The sequence below is a fragment of the Aethalodelphis obliquidens genome, unplaced genomic scaffold, assembly GCF_003676395.1.
Source record: "Aethalodelphis obliquidens isolate GAN/ISIS:26980383/991018 unplaced genomic scaffold, ASM367639v1 scaffold2, whole genome shotgun sequence".
Classification (NCBI taxonomy): domain Eukaryota; kingdom Metazoa; phylum Chordata; class Mammalia; order Artiodactyla; family Delphinidae; genus Aethalodelphis; species Aethalodelphis obliquidens.
In genome coordinates, this window is record NW_020837946.1 from 5,901,287 (window position 1) to 5,912,208 (window position 10,922).

Below are 10,922 nucleotides of genomic sequence, written 5' to 3' on the forward strand. Positions count from 1 at the left end.
GGACTCTTTCTTCCCTGCCTTTCCTTCCTATTGTGAAAGTACTAGGCATTGAATCTATCTACTCCCCTCACCCCCAAAAAAGCAGTGACAATGGAAAAATCTCCCGTCGGCTTTGTTCAGGAATTATCACAAGGAAAATGAATCAACAGAGGGCTTCAGACGTCTCCTCCTCCAGACAGAGCCCTTTCTGTCTGCAGAGAGAAAAAAAATTGCATATTGTCTTGGTCTAACAGATTTCCTCTCGGCCTTGTTTATGTCCATCCATCCATTTAGAATCAAAACAGTTCAGGATTTAGTGGTCAGGTGGTCTGGGACAGAATGATCGGTATCCAGACCTCTGTCTTCAGCAGCACCTGGGAACATCCAGCGGACACAGTTCCCGGGCCCTCCACCCAGAGACCCAAATTCAGTAGGTTGTCGTCAGGTCCAGAAATCTGTCTTTTTCGAAAGCTCCTGCGGGGTCTTGATCATCAGTCACACTGAAGAACCTCAGAGAATTTCTGCATCTTAGATCTGTAAATGCCTTAGGGATTAGTTAGTGTAATCCTCTGAAGGAAAACAGACCCACGATCACATAGCTGGGCAATGGTTTTGCTAAAACAATTGGAGAGTCATTCAGTTACGTCCAGCACATTCATTTAAGAAAGACAGGAACTTTTCTATTACAGCTTAGGAGAATTTGAGTCAACATGGCTCAAATTTTCTGACTTCTTTTTTTTTTTAATTGAAGTATAGTTGCTGTACAGTATTGTATAAATTACAGGTGTACAAATAGTGATTCACAATGTTAAAAGTTATCCTCCATTTATAGCTATTATAGAATATTGGCTATATTCCCTCGTTGTACAATATATCCTTGTGTCTTATTTTATACGGTGAAAAGCTGAAAGTATTTCCTCTGAGATCAAGAACTAAACAAGAAAGCCACTCTCACCTCTCTTATATAACATAGTTCTGGAAGTCCTAGTCACAGCAATCAGAGAAGAAAAAGAAATGAAAGGAATCCATACCGGAAAGGAAGAAGTAAAACTGTCACTGTTCACAGATAACATGATATTATACATAGAAAATCCTAAAGACAACACCAGAAAACTACTGGAGCTTATTGGTGGATTCGGTAAAGCTGCAGGATACAAAATGAATACTCAGAAATCTGTTGCATTTCTATACACTAACAATGAAATATATCGGAAAGAGAAATTAAAGAAACAATCCCATTTGCCATTGCATCAAAAAAATAAAATACCTAGGAATAAACCTATCAAATTTTCTAATCTCTAATTGCTCTTAAAGAGGCAGACCCTCTCACACCATGAAAATTCAGCTCATCAAACAATAACTTCCTGGGAATTCCAAAGAGCCCAGGTTTCCCTGAGAAGTAAGTGTGATGTTTAAATCAGCTACTTTGCTGGACCAATAAATTACAACAAAGTTATTTGTGTTTTAATTTTGGTCCCAGAGCTTCAGTTTGAAAACCTGATTCAGGGGCAGGCAGTGGACAGTGAAACGTGTTTGAAATACAACACCAAGTCTTTGAGAAAAGTGGCTCGCTAAGTTGGGGTGCCTAGTGAGAGCTTCAGCACACATTGGACACTTGCTGGATGTTTTTAGGCTAATTGGAAAGTCATTTCAGTAAGAGGGGCAGGGGGAGGGTGGGAGGAACTGGGAGACTGGGATTGACATGTATCCACTACTATGTATAAAACAGATACCTCGTGAGAGCCTACTCTATAGCACAGGGAACTCTACTCAGTGCTCTGTGGTGACCTAAATGGGAAGGAAATACTAAAAAGACGGGATATATGTATATGTAAAACTGATTCACGTTGCTGTACAGCAGAAACTAACACAACATTGTAAAGTAACGGCACTCCAATAAAAACTAAACAAATAAGAGGGGAAATGATGATCTCTTTGTTTTTATTCCACTGCGTGATTGAATCATACACGTTTATTGTAGGTGAGGCACCATCACTTTTAGAAGGCATTTTGATGTTTTGAGAAAATAGTTTTAATCATGATTTGCAATATGCGGATTTCTTACACATCAGGTTCCTATCTCTTCTTAAATTAGAATCTTATTTCTTACTGGAGTCAGAACTACACACAGACCACACAGATAATAAGATTTGAACCAACTGTGAAAAAGATGATCGGTCTTAACCAGAGAGTAAAAAGTGAATGTTTAGAACACATCTAAGAACATATGTGTTGAATCCTTGTCTTTATCCACCAGCCACAGCGACAAAGTGTTACAGAGTCAAATGTTTTAAAAATCAAGTTGTGTCGAGCCCTCTCCTGGGGTTGTCTCTGGCAGGAGTGATTATATCCCTTCAGAGCAGGGTTTCAGAGAAAGAATGCCAGCTATGCAGAGAAGCAGTGAAGAATGTATTCACCTCTGAGCCCTGACCTGCAGGTCAGAAGGAGACATCCCTGCCAGCGGAACCTTGAAAGCAGATGATAAACATGATGGATATCTGGGAACTTAAAAGAGAACAGGGGCCAGATCCTGGCCAAGCAGCTGGCCGGCCCCGGGGGGTGCGTGGACGCCTATTACTCAGCGCCTTTCCTGAGCACCGTATCCCTGGGTGCATCACACGCATTTGCTCAGACTTTCACAGCAGCGGACACTGACTTTTAGAAGTGGAAGCGTCCACCCAAGGTGCAGAGCTGGGGACCCAGCTGGTGGCTGAGCGGGAGACCCGGCCTGGTCTGTCTGACTTCCTCAGTCTTCCACTAAAAATGGTTTAACTGGTCATCATGAAACCTAAAAGTAATTGAGAGGCCTTTCAGAAGATTCATTTGCCCCAGGTGTCTCCTTTGGGGATAAATCAAAGATCAGGCTTTTCTTTCTGAGGGGGGTAAACTGAGGCAGGGGAGAGGGTATTGAGGCTAAGTGGGTGGGAGTGCCCACCGGCACCATTGGTGAGGAGCCCGCGAGGAAAAGCTCAGGCTCTGGTCTCCTCCTGGTCACTGCCCCAGGTCAAGGGCAGGAGAGGTTCTGAGGGCTCCATTCAAACCTGCCTCCTCGCACTGTCATTCAGGGCTCCTGTTGCTCTAGCTTCTGTTGCTTCTCTTAAAATTCCCTGCGTGTCCAGCGCACCCAAGAAAACAACTCGGCTGGGCCCTACGCAGGTTCCCGGTTCCCTTTCTTGCCTCTGACACTTGAATGTTCTGTGCAGGGCCCGTGCCTCCCTTCCAACCCTCATGGGGAATTGTACCCCATTCTTTAGAAATCAGCTCCTTCCCCCTTACAAGACACAATTCTCCACTCCCCAGGGCATTTTTCTACACTCTTCCTTCTGGGGTTCATCTACCCATATGTATTTATTTACTGAAAAATTATTACGTAAGGTTCCATACATCCTCGAACGAGGATCCACTGGCTTTTTGGGCCTCATCGGGAATTCACGGATTGAAATGTGTTTGGTGGGTGTTAATTTATTGCATCACGGTGTCCATCAAAGCACGGATGGTAGGAACCTCCTCAAGTTGGTAGCTGAGTTCTGAGACTTGACTCTAATCTGTAATAACCTCCTGGCTTTTGGTCATGACAAGATGTTCCAGGCTCAACTACCTGCCCTATACCTGGATCAGCCATTTCTCCAAGCAACAAGGATTTCCTCTTTTATCAGACTTCTTAACTTTGCCAAACCAGGGAGTGTAAATTGGTATCTCACTGTAGTTTTAATCTGTAGTTCTCTAACACTTGAATAATACTGTGCATGTTTTCATATTTTTATTTACCAGCTGTGTTTTCTCCATCTGTGATGCCTGGCTATGATCTTGTCTAATTTATATGTATGTATGTATATATATATATATATGTATATGTATGTATGCATGCACATATACGTATAGACACATATATGTATATTCATCCATATATACACATACATACATGGCTATGTATGTATATATGTTTCTAATGGATTTATAGTTCATTTTTTATTCCACACAGTAATCATTTGTCGGTTGTTTGTTTTATAAATATCTTCCCCTGTTTTACCATCTATATCATCCCTTTATTATAGTTCCTCGTGTGGGACAGAACTTTAAAATTTTCTGTGGACAGATTAAAAGCATGATTGTTCAAGGAAACACATTTAGAGGAAAAGACACAGAATACAAATGTACAGCTCAGTGAATTTTCACAAAGTGAGCCCTCTGGTAGCTACCACTAACGTTAGGAAGAAGATGACCACCCGAAGCTCGGTCATGTACCAGTTTCTCCTGCTTCTCTGGAGATAACTCATTGCTCTTCTGACTTTTAAGGCAATCCTTGCCTTTCCTTAGAGTTGTTTCTCCAGACTTTTATCTCTGACCTCTGTAGCTTAGTTCTGCCTGTTTGGGGGATCTTCATGTAAGTGGAGCTACACAGGATGCTTTTTTGTGTTCTTTCACTCAACTTCCTTGGACACTGGCAAGGTCATTCTAAAATGTGTGTGGAAATCGAAGGACCAAGAATAACTAAGACAATCTGGAAGAAGAGCGAAGGTGGAGAACTTAATGTACGGGATGGCGATACTTATTCTAGAGCTTCTCCAATTGAGACAGTGTTTGCAGTCTCCCACTGGGTGAATTTATTCATGCAATTCATTCATCCACTATGTGGCTGACGGACCTCTGCATTACTTCCTTTGGATGGCTATCGTGAATTCAGCTGTTTTGGCATGCTCACGTCCATCTCTTTTAACGTATGTGCAAGGCTTTCCTTGGGGTATATGCCTAAAAGTGAAGTTGTAGGTAGTTACTTGTAGGTAGAGTGACCATAACTTCCCTTTGATCCAGATAATCCAAGTTTATGCCTTGGATTATGTCCCATCTGTTTTTTTTTTTTTGGCCGTGCCACATGGCTTGCAGGATCTTAGTTCCCTGATCAGAGACTGAACCCAGGCCCTCAGCAGTGAGAGCTCGGAGTCCTAACCACTGGACCGCCAGGGAATTCCCTATGTCCCATCTTAATATGTTTTATATAAATATCCAACTGTCCTGGAATAACTTATTGTAAAGACCACCCCTTTTTCACTGCTCTTGAGTGTCACCTCTGTCATAAAATAAGTGTTCATATATGCTATTTCTCCTACTTGTCTCCACCCGAAAACTTGTAGTTCATTTCCCAGGTTAAACCACCCTCCCTTCTCTAAATGTTCACTCTCTCCCTTCTAGGTGTCCCCATGCGCGTGGCATTCCCTCCGTCACTTGTCACACAGGTAGTGACTGGTTTTCGGCTAGGCAGTCAGGTCTTAGAGCTGTGCCTCATTGATTCTCCCACCTACCCCAGACCTTCTGCAAATTAATGAATGGAATGCACGTATAACCAGCAGTCTCCATCGTAATTATGCTGGCATTGATCAAGGGCTCTAAGCACTATTTATTGTATCTGATCTATTCCTCCCGAGCTCTGTGCTAGATCGGCATTTGTGGAATCCTGGAACTCACTCTTGGCTTGACCACCTCTTCGCTCTGCGGTCATTCTCGCTCCAGCACCAATGGCTGCTGTGACAGAAGTCACACATTCAGGTCACGAAGGTGTCCTTGGTGGAGCTGCACCTGAAAGCTCTCAGTGTGGACCTGCCGGGCATCCCCACTCCTTGCCCATCAGCACATTGTTTGGACTGTCCATGTTTACAGGTCATTCCACTGTCTGATCTCCCTGAAGGCGTGACAGTCCCCATTGTCCCCCTCGGCTGGCTGGGGGCTGCACATACTTGTACTGTTGGGGGCAAATGCAGATCTGTTTCTTTTCTAGACTGTATATCAACACAGCATAGCTCCCTGTTTCCTCTCTGTGGAACTCCATTCATTTCATATTGTGTCCAAATTTCCTTCTTTTGTGTAGGGATTCCCCTATTTCCTGTCAAGCTCTTAATTTTTCCTTGTCTCTGTTGCTGTTTAAACATTCAGTGTGAATATCAGGAAAGTTCCTGCCCCCATCATTGCCAAGTCCTTGAGTCTCACAGAAGTTCCCCTAAAGGACAAAGACGTGCAGCTGAAGGACTTCCAGGGCTGAGAGCAGTGTTGCCTTCCTGCTGGCATCTTCTGGAATCTACCACCACATCCACAGGGATGGTCGCTGGTCATTTTCTCATGAGAAATCACTTCAAACTAGCCAGTTGACTAAGAAGGTTGACAGGAGCTCAGAAAATAAATGTGATTGTATTCCATACGGGCGAGTGTTCAGAAGGGTGGTATTCTGAAGGTTTGCTTGCTAATTGATTTATCTGGGAATCGGAAGGCTCTTTTTCAATCAAAACTGTGTTATAATAATTGTTAGGTCCACAGAAGTTTATCTAATATAACCTCAAATAATAGACCATTTTAATGAAAAAAATGTAGTAAGCAAAGCAGTTTCACCACTAGTAATTATGCAATTTTAAAGACATATTCCAGTGAAATTAATGAAATACAAAACCATTTCAGATGTAGAGGATGATGAAAATGTAACTAGACGTTTATGGAGATATAAGTGGGATTCCCAACATTTTTAAGAGCTTTACAGAAATGACATATAATATCTGGTTTCACTTAAAAAATGCAGATTTACTTTTTAAATAAGTGAATTGATAGCGTCGCTTCACGAATCCACCCAATATAAATCTGATATTGTCAGATTTAATGTGTCTTTTAATATAAGAAGTAGTTAAAGCCATTGGTTGGTATTCATAAAACGTGTGTTACTTCATTCTATCCCAACAGCAACTAGAAAGGAAGGACTCTTATTCCCACTGTACAGTGTGAACACTGAGGTTTAGAAAGGATTAAGTTACCCATTAGTAGACTGGAGAGATTAGATCCAAGTTACCCTCTTTCTAACATCCCCACGTTGCTTCACAAAGAGAAGGAACTGACCAGAGAAGAAAGAGAAACGTGTGCACTCTAGTGTAAGGTGGGGAGAGAGGTCTATCTCTTGAACTCCACAGCCCAGAGCTGTAGCAGCTGGTGTTTCTTGAATGTTCAGCATCTGGTGTAGCTCGTGTCTTATTCTACTTAACCACAATCACCCCGTAAATTAGATACTTCTGTTCCCACTCCCATTTTGCGTGTGAGGAAACTGAAACGGAGAGAGGTTAAGCTGACTGTCCAAAGTCACGTGGCAAGGAGGCAGCGGTGCCTTCAGACAGCGGCTCCTGAGCCAGCTGCCCCCGTCCACCACATACACACGACAGCCCCAGGAGGCAGCTTCAGACAGTCAGAGAAGCTGAGAGACAGGTGATGAGACAGCAGACAGGGTGACGGGGTGCTCGGGGGGAGCAGGGCCACTTCAGCTACAAGGCCTCTCCGAGACAACATGCCCTCTAGGCTAGAATGAAAGGAAGGAACAGCGTGGATTCCCTGGGGGAAGGGTCTCCATGCTGAGCCGGCCACCCAGGATGCCACCTCATCACAACTCAGCCCTTCTCTTCACGCAGGGCCTCTCGCACGCAGGAGCCCGAAAGGATGTGATGTCATTTGTACATTTGGGGACTTGCCAAGGTCTTGGGCAGCATCCCGGAAAAGATCCACTGTAATGGGAAATGCTGGCAGAGGCTTGGGGAGAAGAAATGCAAAGACTCTATTAGTCAGGGCTCTCCAGAGAAACAGAACCAATGGGAGACAGATGAGATAGATAGATGATAGATAGAGAGATAGATAGATAGATAGAGGGGTAGATTATTGATAGATAGAGGGATAGATTTATAGATGGATAGAGGGATAGATTATTGATAAATAGATAGATGGATAGATGGAGAGATAGATTATTGATAGAGGGATAGATTATTGATAGGTAGATAGAGGGATAGATTATTCATAGATAGAGGGATAGATTTATAGATGGATAGAGGGATAGATTATTGATAGATAGAGGGATAGATTTATAGATGGATAGAGGAATAGATTATTGATAACTAGATAGATGGAGAGATAGATTATTGATAGATGATAGATAGATAGATAGGAGAGAACCAGGAAAGCAGGTGGTAGAATTCAGCCTGGGTGTGAAGGTCTGAGAACAAGGAGTGCCAGTGTCCGAGGGCAAGAGAAGATGGATATCTCAGCTCAAAGAGTGAGTGAATTCACCCTTCCTCCACTTTTTTTTGTAGTCAGGCCCTCAAAGGATTGGATGATGTTCCCCCAGCCACCACCTCCCCACACACCCATCGTTGAGGGCAATCTTTACTCAGTCTACAGATTCAAGTGTTAATCCCTTCTGGAAACATCCTCACAGACACACCCAGAAATCATGTTTTACCAGCTACCTGGGCATCCTTAACCCAGTCAAACTGACACATAAAATTAACCGTCACAGGCTCCTAAAGCTGGGAGAAGCTGGGCAAGTTTAGGGACCTGAAAGATCAGAGAAACACTGTGTAGTGAAGGAGGTGGAGAAAGAGATAGAGATAGAGACAGAGAGACGGAGGGAGAGACCCGGTCATGCACTTCTTACTCATTTCCACGGACTGTCACTGGGTGATTGATGCAGGGGAGTGAAAGAAGCATTCCCTGGGAATGATTTTAAAAGACCCCTTTGGGAGGGAGGAAACTCCCTCTGCTACTTCTTCTGTCCCTGTGCTCCCTGGACAGTACTCTCTGTACCCTGTTCTGCCCTCATGACTCACAGATATTCAGCTCAGGTAGAGAGAGGCTGTCAGTGGGGCAGGTCCTCTGCTATGAGTGAATGTAACTTGATTGACGTCCAGGTGGAAACTCTGGAATTATTTTCCTACCTTTACTCCATAGTAACTCCTTCAAAAGGGCATATTTGATTCTGTGTCATATTGGTAACGTGGACAAACATCTATTTCTATACCGATTTCTCAACAGATGCATGTACATTCAACTGGATTTTGTTTCCAGTTGAAATAGCTTTTTAGATGAAAGCTGAATTGGGAGTTCCGTGTGTATTTCAAATCTTAGAAGGAAACAGTGAACGTTAAGCACAAAATGGAAAGATATTAACTATGGCAGGTTAAGGAGGCCATTCTTGATGTAGTCCCCATATGTTATTTAATTTTAACATCACAAATTTCACTTCCATCATTATGAAATCAATCCCTGAGGTGTATTTCAGAGCAATAGAGGAACCTCCAAGCACCTGCTTTCTGGTTGGAACTGTTTTGCCTACAAAAACATGCCAACATTTTAACACACTTTCCAAGTGGCCATTTATCAAACATAATAATGACGGAGGGAAATCTCCAGTCACAGAGTTCCCCATATCCTCATGAGAATCCCACAGATGGTTTCATCTCTAATGATCTCGGTTTGCAGCATCTATGACTGAAATCACATTCAAGCACTGGCATTTATCACTCAGCAAACAGATTGCCTACGTTGCCTACGATCTGGTTTAAGATCTTAAACTCTAAGAACGTCCAAAGGCTGTGGATGTGGGTCAGATCCTGCTCTAGATATTTGTAGTTTCCATTGAGAAGATGCTCTTCGTGAGCTACTTCTCAGAAATGATATCATACAGACTCTTGTAGCCAGTTTCTCCTAACTCTACCGACAGATACAAAGGCAAGGTTTAAGAGTGCTCTCTTAATACGCTAGGCACTGGACACAATCTCATTTCATGATCCCCAAATCAAAGGACTTCTTTTTTTTTTTCTTGTGGTACGCGGGCCTCTCACCGCTGTGGCCTCTCCCGTTGCGGAGCACAGGCTCCGGACGCGCAGGCTCAGCGGCCATGGCTCACGGGCCCAGCCGCTCTGCGGCATGTGGGATCCTCCCGGACCGGGGCACGAACCCGCGTCCCCTGCATCGGCAGGCGGACTCTCAACCACTGCGCCACCAGGGCGGCCCTGAGGACTTTATTTTTATTACCACCCCTCCCACAGTTCTATAGATGAGGATGAGGGAGAGGGTTAGAGCCAAGCTAAGTCCACACAGCCGTTACTAGAAGACCTGGAATCTGAACCCAGCCTTGCCGACTTCACAGCCTGAATTCCTAACCCTTACTTTACTCTGCGTCCCCAGAGTAACTTCCAGTAACTACCCCCACGGGAGAGTGACTGTCTAAGGAGCGATCCTGAGATAGCTCACGAGCTGGTGCTGATGAATCCGATCTCTTTGGTGGAGTTGCCGGCTGGGGAAGCAGAGGCCCTCATTTACTCCACCTTGTGGCATCTAGCCCTGCCTACAGCTTGCTGAGGCCACGTAAACACGGAGGGACTAAAACAAGCCTGGTGGTCAGCCACTGGCAGTTCCCAGACCCAAGACAGAGCTTGAGAGACTCACCCTCCTTTTCCCTGAGTCTGCATTTAACCAGCACACCAGTAATTCTGAGATCACTTGGAAAACACGGGCTTTGAGGATTGAAACCACATGGCATCCTCGGTCTGGCTGTATGCAAATGGCATTGGGATGCACGTCAGCTCGCATCCCTGAGCATCTGCTGGGTGCCCGCTCTGGCTAAGTGGGGCTTTTGACACTTGTTTTCATTTACTCCCAGGTCAACCCCATGACAGGGGCTATTCTGATGACCCCCATCCTGGGGAACAGGCTGAGACCCCACCAGGCTCTCACCACGCTCCCCTGAAGTCCCACCCCTGGGGCATGGTGGGGTTTGAACCCAGCCGGTCTGCGTCCACCGGAGCTGGCGTTACCTGCTGCTGCACCCACGCCTTCCTCAGGCCTGCTTGCTTCTTAGGTGTCTCCAAGGTTTTCAAGTTCCTACTCTCCCCTCACCTGCCCCCGGGCTGCCAGTGGACGTGCTCCCAGACCGCTCAGCCAGCCAGGGCAGCATCTCAGTCACCCCTCAGGTACTTTGTGACAAGCTCCTCGAGCAAAGACATCACATTGTGCCTTCAGTTGGTCATGTCTTTGGACAGTCATTGCCTTGTCCCCAAGTTTGCCGTAGCCCTTGTGCGATGACACGGGATCGGGCGCTTTGCAGGGGAAGTGGTGCTGAACATGACGTACTGGTGCTGGCCTGTGGG